A 17,966-nucleotide genomic window follows, 5' to 3' on the forward strand; every position below is an offset into this window, starting at 1 on the left:
TCAAGTCAATATTCTTTTTCCTTTCATATTGAGATTTATATACACTACTTCCATGTGGGTGACCCACGTGTATACGCAACCGTGCTTAAGGAAACAAATGTATATCCAGCAAACTAATGACTTAATTAAACATTAAACAGTAACCATGTGCAGTTAATAACAGGATAAACTATCACAGATAAGCAACACACATGAACACCAAGATTTAAGGTGGAAACCTAATGTGGGTGAAAACCACTTGCTGCTGTCGTCTCTGTCTTCTTTTAATAATAAGAAAATATGTTTACAACATTGTACTGGTGAAGACTAATACCAGTACACAGGCTTCTACCTGCAGAAGGCTACAACCTTCTCTCCTTCTCCAGCGTCTACTAGAAGGGAGCTACAACCCCCTAGCTCTTGTACTAGCCGATATGTTTACTAGTATGTAGGCGCCAACCTACAGAAGGCTACCACCTTCTCTCTTCCTCCAGGGACCACGTTTCATAAATTTTTAGACTGGATACTCCTGGAACACAACACCATAATATGAAGGCCATGTTTCATCCAATTTTCATACTAGACCCATCAACAACATTGAAGCTCAAAATCAATCACCACTGCAATATTACCATCAACTGTATTTGCATCAACCAATCACTGAAACTCAATCATTACTTTTCTGAATCAACCAAACTCAATCAATCACTGACAACCATTGAACCTCTGACACAACTGAATCAACCATTCATTCATACTTAACCACCTTCAACAAATCTACTGGAATAAATAGATCACTACAACTAGTACACAAATCTGAACCCAGAATACTGCATCATCATTCAGAACCAACTGTGATCTCAAAAACATGCATCAGAGTGTATATGCAGCTTGGAACAGCTGAACCAACGTGTATACACAATTTCATCAAAGCGAACCAGCATATAGATCTACAAATATTTACTTAAAACTTCGCTGCACTTCCCAACTTCAGACATACCCAGATCATCACATATAAAGGACAATACATGTGTTAGCAACTAGATCTAGCCCATCAGATCACATAATTATAATTCATTATGATCCTAATCCATTATTAGATCACATCCATCATCACTAAAGCAAATCACGATCATTTAATCTAAACACTGTTACCAGAATGCAGTCACCAGAACATAAAGCAAAACCTAGAACTCTGCATCAACAACCAAAACCAATTGTAACTTCAAACATCATAGTTCACAAGGTATATGCTACTTCGATGTGTCGAACCTGCATGTATATGCGCTTTTACCAAAGTCAACCAACGTATACATCTGTAAATACTTATTCATAATTTTGCAGCTATTTCAAACTTCAGTAATACTCAAATCATAATATTTACAGAACAACACATGCATCAGTATATAGATCTAGAATAAACATGATCAAAACATATAAAGATAATTCATTCCAAGCCTTAAGATCCCAATCCATCAACCATCATCAACCACATAGGTGCATCCTTAGATAAGATCAAGCAATGCATCAGAAGCTCATAAATTGCATATATGATCTAATATTTCAGAAGATATTCAGTACTTGCACACCTTGGCCTAATGATCTTCTCCTCCTTTTATAGTTTTAGGCCTTACTCAATACCATGGACCAAAACCACTTAGGACCAAATACCTAGGGTCAATACCTCGGATCAGATATCTTGGACCAATACCATGGATCAAAATACCATGGACCAAATACCACAGACCAAAAGCTTAGTTTTCCAAGGTATACGCGCTTTTCTTTTGTGAAAGTGCGTGTGTACGTTATACGCTCCTTTTGTTCTGTTAACTTGTGTGTATATGCAGCTTGGTCAAGGTGAACCTGCGTATGCCTCTCTTTCTTCATTCTTAGATGTCTGAGCTGCAATTCTTCGTTGTTGTCATGCTGCACTGTGATCTTTCATCTGAGAGAGTTGCCTTGAAACTACCCTGCATTTCGTTACATCTGTAAACACAACTTTCATGCATTCTATCACATCTGATATCTCTTCTGTAGATTCATCTAGTTACCATATACAAGTGAGTTTTTCTGCTACAAGTGGGTTGCCATCAAGTACAACACATGCATCATAATGCCAACACTATGCAAAGGCAAGTGTAGGGACGCTGAAAGAAGAGGGTGAGTCACTCTCATTTACTACTCAGATTAGTATATCAGTCTTTTGGAGACCAAAAGTTCTCTTAGTGGGAAGGCGTGATTTAAAAATGGATCCTGGATAAACCTCTAAGTCTAAAAGACTTCATGCAAGAGGTAAAAGGTGCCAAATGGCACAAATCCTTTGTAAATCAGAGGAAAATGAAAGTTGCAGGTTGCTCCCAGAAATAGTCTCATTGCAGAGATCTTCTCATTCTGAATCCAACACAACTTGAATGGGCGAAAACGGACTTCAGATGAAGAAGTTATCATGAAAAGAAGCTCCCCTTGTTCTTTGAGAAAAGAGGCTAAAAACATGAGAAAACAACGAAAAAAGGCATATCGGAGGCTTAAACCAAATCTGCATAGGAGTCTTCGGATCTGGCCGATCAACGGTCCAAATCCGATCAGTGAATCGCAATCGGTGGGTCGGATCGGAGGAAGGCACATAACATGCATGGGACCAGGCCAATGCGATACCGCGATCACCGATATCGGCGGATCGCAATCAGCGCTAGCATAGACCCTATTATATGGAAAGGCCTCAGACTTGTGCAATTTGTGATTGCGACTTGTCACATCATGGTATCGAGTTGGCACATTACAATGGAGTAGGGCCGATATACATATCTGCGCGATGCGATAGCCAAACCCGATGGAAAAATAGGCACTATCTCATAAGATTTGAGATCTGCCAAATGCCATTTTTAATGTATTTCGAAATACAAAGGGATAGGCCAATTGTGATATGCGATAGCGACTCTTAGGCGGACTTGATAGCGCTATAAAGTGGGGTTATGGGAATTTCAAGTCCGGATGAACAGTGTTCTGCGGATTCTTCCATGTTTTGTGGCGTCTTCCCGTGTTAACAGAAAGCGAATGTTTTAAAGGATTGGAAGCGTCGATTGCCCTTCTGTTACCAAATAGGTGGCATTCATCCCTGAGGGCATTTAGCAATGTTTTCTAACACTCAAATACAAGATTTGAACGAACTGTGGCAGGAAGACAGAGAGCCCAAAAGGGAAAACCAACAGACAACGTCGTTTTGACTTAAAAGCCATGAATGTTAAAGACAGAAGGCAGCTGAGTTGGGGGCTGAGTTGTTAAGGTTGCAGAGCAAAAGAGCTATTGTGCAGAGCAGCGGAAGGGCCTTTGGGGTCACTTGAAGTTCAAGTGAAAAGCTAGAGAGCTACATTAACAGCAGCGTATTGTTGCTGAGTTGGCTACTGAGTTGTTGACAGTGGCAGAGTTGTTGTTTGTAGCTGAATGCTAAAAGTAGTAGTAGCAGAGAGCCGAGACAGCGGAAGAGGTACTATGCATAACAGCTGAGGGAACCTTTGGGGTCACTTGAAGTTCAAGTGAAAAGCTAGAGAGATGAAGGTTGCAGCAGGCAGAAAGAAGCCAAAGCAAAGAACTAAGAACCAAGAGCCAGAGCCAAAGAGCCAGAGTCAGAGCCAAGAGCCAGAACTAGAGCCAAAGAGCCAAAGTCAGAGCCAAGAGCCAAAACCAAGAGCCAAAGAGCCGGAGCCAAAGAGCTAGAGCCAAGGGCCAGAGCTTCAAGAGCTAGGAGATTAAATGGTGTCTGAACCCACTATTTTTGTGTAAAAGCAGTAGGAGTTGGGCCAAGAGCTTGTAAAATAGACTAATACCATAATCCCAAAGAGCCTAGTTGAATTAACTAGAGCTCACGAAGACGTAGCCCAAGAGTTGTGGGTGAACTCCAAATTAATATTGTTGTTCATGTGTCTGCTTTATTGCTGCATTGTCTCTGCTGCTTTATCTACTGTTATGTATATTTGTATATCAGTTTGAGCACCTCAACTTACTGCACAACAACAGATTTTAAAACAAATAATCAGTTGAAGCAAATGCAAGCATACACCTATATTTTCAAGCATTTATAAATTCCGCATTGGTTAATCAAATAGACTTGGGAATATTCAAGCTTTGGAAGTGGGAGAGGTTCTTGTAAGTTAAACAAGAAGCCTAAGTGCCCCATTTTCAGATCATCACAGGATGTTGATGTTGCATGCACACCGATGTCATGATGAAAAACCATCATAAAATGTAGTTTTGATTTGATGTTCATTTTTATTTTTGAACATCTAGTTGGGTTGATACAAGACTACTGGAAGAGAGTTGTAGATGTCACCTATAACTAGTACTACTTGGAAAATATAGTTGAATTAAGAAAAAAAAAATGTGGACTAAAAGATCACTTTCCAATGAAGAGAATGCTGACATGACTAATGGATCAACCCTAGGGTTCATTGAAGGAAAGTGATGGATGGCCGATGACCTACAAAGAAAAAACTAGAGATGAAGGCTCCAAATTGATGAAGATGAAATTCATGACATCAAAAGGAGGAGCCCTACGAGCAGCTGAAAGTACCATGGTCTCCACCAAAGAGCAGATAGTTGTTGTTGATAAAAGGTCCCTAGTTAAGAGGGACCTTGGACAAGTCCCCGCATAAGAGGAAGCTTGGGTATATTCCTTTTATATGAATTAGTATAGCTTCCCTAGTTGAGAGGGAAAGATAGATACAACATTCTTGTCTTCATATTGTGAAGAAAGAAAGGAAGATTGGGTAAGAATATGGCATTGATTCCGATACTCTTTGAGGATGAGGTAGGGCATCCAATAAGCAAGAGCAATCGAAGAGGAAATTCATTGAGGATGTGTTATTCCAAGATAGGAATTGTCCTAAAAGGACATATCATGTAAAGATCCAGGTGGATTATGTGCCTTGAGAGACAATGATGATGGTGTGTATTAGTCAATGGTCTTGCCAATATTGTGCTCTGATCTTGTGGAGAGATAGATTTTTTAGTCAAGGCCTTGCTATGCGACAATGCCAGTTGATATAATGAGATGTGCTGGCATACGTTAAATAGGTAGCTTATGAGATGGCTTACCAATCCAACTTGTGAGAACTCTTCAATTTGAGAATGTCCAAGTATCTTGTATGGATTATTAATACCTCCCTAGTTAAGAGGGAGTGTTGAAATACATAACTATGTTCAATCTTTATAATGACATATGTAATCATGATTTTATGTATTTGTTGTAAACAAAAAAATAAATTTATTATTGTCATTCTTGAGGCATGGGTTTCATGCTCAAGGGAAATTTATTTTTATAAGTCAAGCATCCATTGAGTGCTTCTAGGGCTTGTCATTGAGTCTACAAGTCTATTGAGTCATTTTCATGTATGGAACACCCTCTTGGGCATGTTACATATTGTTAATGAAAGTTTAGTTAAGTCAAAAATAGAGTCAAAGACCCTCCAAGACCTTATCAAATGCGCAAAAAACAAGTCGACCTAAGCACAGTGACAAGTTAGCCTACAAGATGTGACAAGAAGCTTATGTAAAGGACTCGACCTAATTTGCAAAGGTAATCCAAGAAATTCACAATCAGTTCAATCAAGAGCAAGAAGAAGACCTGAGGAGGAGCGAAGAGGAGGATATCTAAAGGAAGAAATAAATTGAAGTATTTTTGATATATTTTGGACTGAATCTCCTCATGTGCGAGATCTAGTGCATCACTTGTGTTGCAGTGCGGATCAGTTGCAGAAGAAGATAAATTTTGGGTGCCAAGAAGACTCTCTTTGCAAGTCGAGTTCCGAAGGAAGAAGATCCTATCCAAGTGAAGAAGAGAAGGCTCTCAAATCTTCTCCAAACTGCCGATACGTGTGAAACCGCAGAGATTTCAGGCAGGTTGAGAATTTCAGACTGGTGAAAGAAACCAAAATTCTAAAGAGAAGCCGAAATATGAAGTGTTGCAACAAGTTTGACCATCGTTGACTTTGTGGAAGTAGAGCTGATTAAAGGAGTGATTTGACTTGGTCTTGGAGGGGTTTGTTATCAAGGGTCATAGGTCTTGGAATTCATCATTTGAAGTTCTATAAGAAGAGAATATTTTTTGTGGGTTTTCCTCTCAAGTGGAGAGGTTTTGGCCCTGAGTGATTGCCTATATCCTGTGTCCTCTTGTCTAATTGTTCTTTATTGTTTTGGTATTTATTTGATGATAAGAATACTAATTATAATCAAGAGGAAAAACAAGTTAATCAAGTTAAGTAATATACATCATACGAAGTTATCAAAGTAACATGAATCACCTAATCTTGCTGCCACTAGATTTCTCAACACCTAGAAGAGTCACATCCATAAGTCCAAACTGCTCTTTGAAGACCAAGAACTTCCTTTTCGGCAAAGCCTTGGTGAGTATATTTTTTATCTTCTCATCATCGACATATGATGGAGTCTCACGACTCCTCTTTGCACCATGTCACAAATATAATGGTACTTGATCTCAATATGCTTGGAAATATCATGAAATACATGATTCTCTGCCAATCAGGTCCCACTCTTGTTATCACAATATATCACTATTGTATCCAAAACCTGCTCAAACAACTCTCTAAAGAGATTCCTCAACCAAATTGCCCTATAGCTAGCCATGCTAGCAACAATACACTCTACCTCAGTTGTACTCAAGGCCACCAACTTCTGCTTCTTGCTCATCCAAGATATTATGTTAGATCCCAAACTAAAGCAACACCATGATGTGCTCTTCTTGTCAATAATATTTCCAGCCTAGTTTGCATCAGTGTATCCATGAAGTCTCACATCTCCAACAATATATATTAGACCAAGATTGATCGTCCTATGCAAATATATTAGCATGTGCATGGCAACAACCCAGTGTGGATGAAGAGGATTAGTCATGAATTAACTACAAAACATATGTCTAAGTGGGCGTTCATAAGGAACATCAATGCCCCATACAACTGTTGATACTCAAAGGGGTTTGCCAAGTCAAGTCCAACAGTTTCTCCAGATAATTTCTTGAAATTCATCTCCATCAATGTCGTCAAGGACTTGCATTCTACCATGCCAAATGTTTCCAATACTTTCACGACATATTTTCCTTGAGAGAGGAAAATACACTGAGTCTTTGTCATACCTCTAAGCCTAGGAAATAGTGCATAAAACCAAGATCCTTCATTTCAAACTCAGAGACCAACACCGTCTTACACTCGAGAATTAAAGGCTCACTATTTGTCAAAAATAGATCATCAACATATAAAACCAAAATCGAATGCATACCTTGGACCACTTTGAAGTAGAGGTTCGAGTCAACATTGCTTCTTGTGAATCCAAGCTTCATCAGGTAACTATCAGTGTAAGCATACTAGGCTCTAGGGGCTTTCTTCATACCATACAATGCCTTCTTCAACCTACAAACACAAGCCTTCCTATCCTTCACTTCAAATCCATGTGGTTGTTCAACGAATACTTCTTCCTCCAGTATGCCATGAAGAAATGCACTCTTCAAATCCATTTGGTGAAGGGTTCACCCTTGGCTAGCAACAAGGGAAACAATAGATATAATAGTGGTGTATAGCATGCATCAGGTGCAAATATGTCGTCATAATATTCTCCCTCTTTATGGGAGAAATCCTCTAGCCATGAACCTTGCTTTATACTTCTCAATACTTTCATCAATTCCATGTTTGGTCTTATATAGCCACTTTAAGGTCATGAAATTTTTTTCTTTAGGTCTCGAAACAACATCCCATACATCGTTCTTCATAATAGACTCAATACTCTTTAGCCATGACATCCTTCTGTAGATGGTGTTGAACCCACCAACATGTCAAGCGGATCTCCCCGATAAGAAGTCCCAATTAGACCTCAAATTGTTTGGTGTAGGAGTCTCAGTAGTGGGTCGTAAAGTAGTGCCTTGACCGTGATTTCACACAGAGGCAAGTAAGATAACTCCGTCAGTAGAAAATGTGTGACCGCTATAGTGAGTCAAAGAAGGTGTATGAGAGGTTCTAACACATGGGGGTTGAGATGAGTGCACCCCTTGGAAACCTATAACAATACTCAGATGGGAAGGGAACACACGAGCGAGGATGCATCACAAGCTAGCAAGCAAATCAGCCGAAAATCCAAAGTGATAGTTAAACCAACAACACATCTACAACAAGATTCATATAATTTCATACAAAATAGTTCATACACAACTACGTAAGTTAAACAACATATATTGCTACAGCAGCCAGAATAGTCCAACTACAATAACAACATTTGCATGAAAACGTGTTGGCTATGTTTTATATAAAGAAGTGTAAGTTCCAATCATACAATACATCCATGTAAACCCGCTAGCCCCAATAGTGGAATGTTACAGCCACATCCACCTACTCCAAAGAAATGAACTACTCCGTGCAGTGGAGAAGCCAAGGCACATTACAATATTGTCCAAGCTCTCTCCAAGATAGTCTTATCGGAAGTTTGGCTGACCAAAAAGCCCTACAATGAGTTATGAGGGACTATTTATAGCAAATAGTGGGGTGACCCTTGACATTCCCCTTTGTGATAGTTCAACTACCCTCATGACTCTTCATCTACTCTATGATTGTTACATCCAACTATTGACACTTGACTAACACTTGACATGAATTAACATTACAATGCACATGTACTCATGTGGGAAAACATGGCTTGAGCAAGCCATGCAAGACATCACTAGCACTCGGTCCGTTGTGGTGAGACCAACTCTTTGACGTGCTTGTAATGGTGAAGGTGGTGAGCTGATGTCGAGCTTGGTCGTTCGTGATGGTGTGCATGCATCCCATGGTGACATCTCGCTGAAGCGAACTCTTGCCTCCGTTGCAACCAGTGCATTGGTTCGACTTCTTCATCTAACTCGTCTGCTAACACACGCATGGTCTTCTTGGGTGTGGCTGAACCAACAACACACTGATGCATAGTGTCCATGTTGATCTTCAAGTGTGCACTGGTGGTCATGCGCATCAACTTGCCGAAGTACATGTTAAGCTCCAGTTGGACTTGCTTCTTGTCTTCGCCTTGGTGAGTGTGTTGAATGGGTTGGATCGCATGTGTGCACACAACGACATGAATCCCTTGCATGCGATCAACAACGCTGCTCACCATGTCTACTCTGTGCCAGCCACTGGGATAGATCTATAACTTGTATGGGCACAGTTTCATCCGTGAGTGCATGTTGCGCCCACTGTTCTTGTTCCTATTGCAACTCATTCGTTTGTCTGTGCAGCTTCATGTTCTTCCTTGAGTTGCTGCTTCAACACATGCAACTCCTTTTTTGTTCCATTCTATGTCTTTGCGGATCTTCATGTCGTGTCGTCACCTCATCGCTTGAGTCTCCAAAGTTGCTTTCATCATCAGTGGATCTGCTTGAGCTTGCAACTTTGTTCCACCTCTGTGTTGTCAACAACCTTTCTCTTGCATTCGTCACATTTGTTGCATTCGGTATGTTGCCTTTAGTTGTTGTTCATGATGTTACTCGTTGTGATGTTGTTGCTGCGATATCTTGATGTCCTTGTCTACGAACAACTTGATATCTTCGTGAGAAGGCAATCTCATAGACATTTGATCGATTGCATCTCCAAGTGTGCTCTTAATGGTGTCTTCGAGTCTGCTCTTTTGGAAAACATTGTACCTGAACTGTTGAGAGGCAGATGAACACCTGCAATACCTGAAGACATGACAACACTCATAGCAAACAATCTGTCAGTATAAAACCAAAATGAACTTAAGAACTTACTTGCAACATACCTGTGTGACTGATCATGAAGGTTGCGCAATTTCGGCTGGCAGGTCGAGAGACTGATTGCCAAGATTGCGCAAAGCATAGTCTGGGCTACTGGGAGACTGACTGACTGCTGGAACTGTGCAATGCACAATCCAGTCTGGCTGCTGATTGCTAGAATTGCGTAATGCGTAATCTCAGTTGGCAATGACTGCAGGCTCAGTGACTGCATTACGCAATTTTATGGGCCAACAGTCACTGTCCCTTAGAAATGCAAAAAACAATCTTGGAGGATAGTGCCTGGGGAAAAATTCGCAATTCCTGAGAGGAAGACAGAGCCTTCCCTCTTAGGATTGCGCAATGTTGTTTTGGTGAGGCTCTTGGTGAGGCTCTTGGTGAGGCAGAGTCCGAGCCAAGGCTGCCAAGACTCGCCGACGGGCATTTGAATGTGAATGTGAGTGTGAATGCATGGTGATACTAAGTGTAAGCATAAGTAAATGATCATGCATGCAAATGACAAATGATAGATTCATAAAATAGAACGACATGCATGTGTGTGAGGGGAGTCGTCGAATTAGCGATCGTTTGTGAAAAATAATTTCATGCTTGCGACTGCAGTGAGATGGAAATGAAAACTGAAACAATGTTAGGACAAGCTAGTATACATGTAAATGACAACAAACGTTCAAAGAAATCAAGCAAACAATACTCACACAACCGAAAACAAAAAAAGCGATAGAAATGCAACACAAGGCATGGAAAGCGGGCTTACCCCAAAACCACTGTGCTGAATGTGCCTATTGCTCCTGGATGTGATGTGGGATGTCAGAGCTGCAAGTTTGATGTGAGGAATGAGCTTTGTAGCGTCTGATTGATGAGTTTTGATAACATTGAGGTTGTGATGCGCACGCCACAAATCTAGGGAAAGCGACACTTGGTGGGAGGTTTCTGAAATTATTTTTGCATGTAACCTCCAACTGCTAAACATGGATCCCTGGAACAAGGGATGCCTTTGCATGCTACCTTAGGAGAATCAACCCATGCATGCAAGTTAGTTTTGCTCGATCCCGAAGGGAACCGGTCAACTCAACTGCACATGCAAGGGAGAAAATGCGCATTTATGGCTGGGAGCTGGGTTCGCTGCCCAAGAGATTTGCGCGATTTCTAGGTAGAGCAGCTAACTACTGCTTAGATTTGCACAAATTCTGGGCTGAGTAGCCCTACTGGGGAAAATTGTGCAATTTTCACTGAGTGTTCGCTGCCAAAATTGCGCAATTCTGGAGCCCAGCAGGCTGCCAGTCAGAATTGCACAATTTCTATAGGAAAGGCTGGTTTCCCTCCAGAATTGCTCAATTTCTTGAGGGAGCTACTCAGCCTGCAGTTGGAGCAAGTCCGGGTGATCAGCGTGCGAGGGGAATGCATTGAGCTGTAGTCGACAAGCTGCCTTGTGCAAGCAAAACACTGGAGCTTGTGAACTTGACGAAGCAAGGCAAGCTGCTGCATGGAAAATTTTAGGGGCAAATGTTCGCCCTTATGCGAAAAGGGGTTTTAAATTTTTAGTGGGTGAATATTTTGTATCATAGTACATTTTTACAAATCACCTCAAATAGCCCACCTTATTTTAAGGGAGGGTAAAATAAGTAAATTTAGTCCTTGAAATTAGGAGTTACAACCTTCCATTCGCCCCAATTTTCAAAAATAAGTTTTATTTAAGTGAATCCTATGGGCCAAATACAATATTTATAAAAGAAGTATGGTAAAGTAATAAAAATATAAATAAATGAGAGGTATGGTAAATAAATAAAACATTTTTTATATTTACTCCATAAGTCACCTTATATACATGCAAAGGTGTAAACAAATAAAAATAAAAATAAAGTGGAGGTATGGTAAATAAATGAAAATATAAATAAGCTAGACGTATGGTAAATAAATAAAACCTCTTTTTATATTTAGTCCATAACCCTCTTTCTATTTATGAAGGCTCAAAAAAGAAGTTTTATTTAAGTGAATCCTATGGGCCAAATACCATATTTGTAAAAAAGGTATGGTAGATTAATAAAAATATAAATAAACGAGAGGTATGGTAAACAAATAAAACATTTGTTTATATTTACTCCATAAGTCACCTTATATTTAAGGTGAAACCTATGGGCAAAATACTATGGGCCAAATACCATGGACTAGATTATTATTAATACCATGCAAAAAAGACATTATTAACCCTAATATTAATATTAATATTAATAAAAATAAAAATGGCACATGGTATTGACCCATGGTATTCACGTGGAATGTAGCTTATTTAAATGGGGGAATTAAATCAGCATAGATCCATCTTTACTCTGGATCTACTAAGCCCCAAGAGGGATCAAATATCGTGATATGCAAACTAGCATAGAGTGAAAATATTTGATCCCTCTCGGGGCTTGGTGGATCAAGAGTAAAAATGGATGTTATAATTTAATGCATGTTAAACATTTTAACTTGGTTAAAATAAAAAATAAAATAAAAATCAATTATTAATTTTTATAAATTACTAATAGTAATTTGTATTGACCCATGGTAATACCATGTATTCATGTGAGCATAGACTATTTAAAGGGAAAATTCTATCATTTTAGATCCATCTCAATTCTGAGTCTACCAAGTGTTCAGAGCGATAAATAGATTTCATCCCCCTAAGAGTGGTAGATGTGTAGTTAAGATAGATGTGGAGTTAAGATGGATATAGGTTGGCTTTTATAATAATGAAGATATTAAATAGACTTAGGAAATTATATTGTAAAAACATCTTAAGGTGAATGGTTAAAGCCACATTTAGTCATTTCACAAAATTTAGTAAAAAATACCAATATCTCCATTAATATTGGTTTTTAACTTTTTCTGATTTAACAAAAAAATTCAAAACAATAAAACCTTATCATTCTTTCCGCATCACCCACCCTCGCAGAAGATTTCTCACCATTTTTCAAACATTCTCAATATGATATCTTCATGAAAAAGTTTAGGTACTGATGTTGGATTAGTTCTTTGAAAAATAAGCTGGTTTGTACAACCTTTCATCTTCTATGCTATTCTTAGTTTGTCTTAATGATCTATAGGGGTTGGAGCCACTGCACCATATTTTCCTAAAAGGTGGAGATTGTTTACCAAAATGGAAATTAATCTACATGTTACAACGCTGTTAAAAAATGCGAGACCTATGAGCTATGAGGGTAGTGAATTATGCTAATAAGCAATTTAGATTGGGAGAGACGTAATTAAATTTTATTATTTAATTGAATATTTCCAATTAAAATAATAATAAATCTACATTTATATATTCATATATTGATTGGAAGGATTCTCACAATGGTCACTTCTTCCAATTAGATCCCCTTCAAGCCTTTGGGATACCTAATACTTTTTTATATAATATAGTTGTGGCTTGCTACTTGTTGGTGTGTTGAGGTTAACAAACTTGATGTGTTTTTTTTTTTTTTTATCTAGCAGTTGGAGTCTATGGAATAAGAAAGAAATTTGATAACTTGAAAAAAGTGGTAGCTTGAGAAAAGTTGTAGAAAAAAGATTAATCTCTCCTACCTTGATAGAACTCATTGTCAATATCAACACCTACAAGAACTTTGTTGTGGAATATTATCAAAATTAATAGAAGGATATGAAAGAGTGTATTATAAGAACCTTGACAAACACAACCACTGAAACTTGGAACATTGTTTGTAGGAAGACAAAATTATGTTTCTTTTTTCCAAACATGTATGTTAGTATATAACAGTTTAATGAATATGTTTTCTTATTATCATATATGGTTTCATACGTTAACAAAACATTCGCCAAGAATTCACAATGTTTTATTATTCAGTAAAAGATTTGCCAAGATTTTACAAGATTTTATAATTCAGTGAAAGATTCTCAATCACTGTACAAGATAATATAATCTGGTGAGAGATTCGCCAAAAAAATTATATATACATATTATATTATTGATAAAATCGCCTCCCATTTTTCCTATGTATCATGGGGATTAGCCCATTTATTATACATATAAATTTAAGGTGGTTCTTAAAATTTCCCCTGAGCTGCTGTGAAAAGTTGTAAGGGAGGCTTCAAAACGAAGCTAAGGAAAAATTTTGGAGGGTGGTTGTAGCCGCTACAACACCTTCCAAACCTACTCTTTCACTGCTTCTTCAAAAGTGGGAGGCTCAGCCTGTATGATGGAGATCATAGCTACAACATACCCCTGGTATTGACATGGCTTCTTGCTTTCTCTAAAGGTACCTATTGCAACATGTCTTTCAACATCCTGTAATGTATAATGAGGCCAAAGTGGTATTTTCTTGGCAGGGGGTCACTTGGAAGAGAATCTAAGGGGTCCATATGCTCCATATGATCATCAACAATATCCTTCTCAGGTTTTGGAACAGAAGGACTTTCTAGTATATCCATGTCATAATCCTTCTTCTCAATAGGAGGAGGCGGAGGAAGGTCCCTTGCTTTTCCATGGGAAACATCTTCATTAAAAGTTACAACACTGCTAAACTCAAATTTCTTTTTATCGAATAAATATATTCTAAAGGCTTCAGAATTTTCACAATATCCAACAAATGTACCTTTCTTTTCGGTGGCTTCTAGCTTGTTCCTCTTGTCCTTCGACACATGAAAGTATACAAGACAACCAAAAAATCTTAGATGACTAATATCAGGGTGCACACCAGTTAAAGCTTATTCGAGAGTCTTGTTACCTAAGGCTTGATGAGGAATCCTGTTTTGAACATAGCCTAACTCTCTATCAAATATAGGCTCGCTAATAGTTTGAAACTAATCTGTTCTTTGGGATATCCTCATAAGATAGGATTGCACAAATTCCCCCTTGTTCATCTTCATGTCCTTGAGACGATTATTCAAGAAGAGGATATGATTCAAATTGTTGACTTCATACATCCCAACTAACTTACATAGATGTCCTTAGACTTCTTCAAATTTCCAACAGAAGTAAGCAAATGATCTTTCAAGGAATCAATAAGAATTTTCTTGGTTTTGATCTCACCTTTCTTATACTTGGACTTAGCAGCAGCAAGAGCATTTTCTGGGGCCTTAAGTACTTTTCCTTCCACATATTCCAAGACATCATTTTCATCCAATATCACTTCCAACCTAATCTTCCAAGCAACAAAATCTAACGAGTCACCCAACTTCTTATAATCCTTGAAGTAAGAAGTAGACATCTTGGCCAAGTCAAATAAGCTCCTTCAAAATTTTCCAAAGATGCTTGCTTCAAAGGTGATTGCCTTAGTTTCTTGCCTCCTTGGGTTTATCTTCACCTTAACTCTGATTCCATGTTAATTTTCCACTGTTCTATGATATTACAATCACTTAGCCCAATTTTTCCTTCAATTAGCAATCAATTTTTCAACGAAATTAATCTACCAATAACAATGAGCAATTGTAAATAGAATAATATGTACAAGAGATGCAATAGAAGACAATCAAGAGAAATAACAAGAGACACAAGATTTGGTCAGGACAAGGGAAAAACCCCACAAAGGGGAAAACCCTTTCAAATTCTTCTTCTGTTAGATTGTTATCAAAGGTTCAGCAAAGAGATTGCAAAGTTTCAATTCATCAATCAAGAGACAAAGTTCAACAATTTTGACTATCCAACAATTCACTAACCAACATCTAAGAGATGAGCCCAAAAGTCAAATCTAGTCCAATTCAACAGTCAACAACAAAAAATGATGCCCTAGCCAATCAACATTTAGTGGTCAAATCAGCTCCAAAAAGTTCGGTCTTGGCAGCAGAAAATTCAGCCTTATGTTCGTCAAAGTCAAGTCAAACAACCCCATAAATGCCTCCAAAACTAGCCAAGTCAAAGTCAACCTTTGCAATCAAATAACAACTTCAAATCTATGGTCAACCATGGTCAAAGTGCCCATAAAAGTTCAATCTCTCCACAAACAAATTTGGCTTCCAAAACAAATCCAAAATTTCAAGTCAAACCACTCCCAAACATAAAAAAGTCAACCTTAATCAAAAGTTGGTCAAAGGTACATTTTGACCCAATTAAAATTCTCCTCTCCTACTTGCACGTGTGAAAGAGACCTATAATATTTCAAAAGTAATTGAACCTCCAAAGAGAAGATGTGTGATGTGATGTCCAAATGAGGTTGCCTTCACTTGTATTTATATGTGATTTTCGAGGTGGTTTTTCCTTGTCCAGGTTGAATTGTTTTGTGTCCTTGTGGGGTTTTCATCAAAAAATAAAATTTTCCTCGACCAAATTAAATTCTTCCAATGGCAAAGAGAGTCTTCTCTAGATGAGGAAAGTTGTCCAAAGGAGGGAATTTGTCCCTGAGCTGCAAAATTAACAAGGCATAGAAGATGATATGATCTAGTAAAAAAAAGCCTAGCAATAGGGATTTCATAGCAAAACAAGATATGAAACCTATATTGAATCTCATTTTACAAAAGAAAAGAGATAGTGGTGGAGATCTTTATGGGAACTACATACTCCCCTTTCGTGTAAACTCTATTTCTAACAAGCTATCAACAACAAACTCTTAACTTTGGACAATCTCATAAAAAGAAGTTGGGAGGGCCCTAACCACTATCCTTTATGCAAGATTTTTATTGAAAATGCTTCACATCTTTTCATCTTTTGTTCATACACAGTACAGGTAATCTCCAAGTCCATGGCCACACTAAATATCAAAGGTTCTTGGTTTGGTACATGTATGGAAAAATGTTTCAAACCTTGGAAGGAAAATAGTGACATGGCTCCTTTTTCAAAGGATTACCATGCATTCTTATAAATTGCCTCTAGTGGGCCAATAACTCCAACACTTTTTTGTTCATGAAATATCCCATTTGAGGTCACTACAAGTCTAATTGTAAAATTATGCAAGTAATACAAGGTTGATCAAAGTCCTAAAGTGGTGGGTGCTTGTTATACCTCCAATTATAAAGGGACACCCATGGGTTTTTCTTATGGATTAACTAAGGGTTATATGTCTAGATGCAGGGTCAATGTGGTACTTTTCATTTCTTAGTCTCTCTTTGTACAAGTTCGATACACCTCAGGATATGGTACAAATAATCATGCAAAATTCATCACAAGTTAGTGTGGATTCAAAACTGGAAATATATTAGGTGAACAACAAGATCAATGTTGAGAAAGTCTATATTTAGCCTATCCTTTAAGATATAAAAGAAGCACTATCATCCTTTGACTAACTTTTTTTTACACACTCAAAGAACTCAACTCTCACTAATGATGGTTTGTTCAAAGATGCTCTTGATTTACCTATTGGAACCTTTGTGATAACAGACTATATCAATGTCATGGAACATGAACAAATTATCATACATGATTAATTGTTTAGACCCTGATCTATCTATTTTTGGTTGCAATCAAGAGGAATGAAGGAACGAGCACTAGAACATGTATTGCATGTCATAGCCACTCCCATTGTTGTTTTTCTAGATGTATCGAATTGTCTTGGAAACATTTTTTTTGCAACTGTATCGGATATTGAAATGCTGACCTATGTAGAAAAGAGCTCCCTTTTGGTTTTGTACTTAAAAATATATACTCTAACTCATTAGTATAATGACTTATTTCACATGGGAAAAACATAAAGAAAACCTATAATATTTGCAATTTAGAAACATACAAAAAAAATGACTAGCAAAAAGTGCTATAATGATTCCATTACATCCTTACATCTCCATAGAGAGACTCAATGGTGTACAATGTTACTTTTACCCCTAAGCATACAAAGCAATAATATAAAGCTATGTTGAATCATAGTGAACACTAAGATCTCATCTAATCACATAGTTCACTTGATCTTCTTACATTCCCACTTTATAGAGATACGATGCTTGAAAGTTTTTACTCCATTTTTAAGTGGAGATGCATTAAGCACTTCATAATTTCTTATTATGTAACATGCTTATAGCCTCATTATTAGTTAATAGTTTCTCGTTGACATTCCAAGAAAAAATATTCATTCTTGTGACAATATTTTCCAATTCCAAGTCTTCATTTTTCTTATTGCTTACCCAAATGTAAAACAAGAGTTTTATGTACTAAAGAAAGAATTAGGTTCTTTTGTGTGCATGTAACAAAGGGAAAAGACGCCATAGATAATATGGAAAATTCATTATAAAGTTCTGGTGAAATCACCAGTTTAGAACAATGCCAACAAAAATGAAATATCCT

The sequence above is a fragment of the Pinus tabuliformis genome, chromosome 2_1, assembly GCF_031772625.1.
Source record: "Pinus tabuliformis cultivar Carrire ecotype Pingquan chromosome 2_1, CPIR1, whole genome shotgun sequence".
NCBI classification, from domain to species: Eukaryota; Viridiplantae; Streptophyta; class Pinopsida; order Pinales; family Pinaceae; genus Pinus; species Pinus tabuliformis.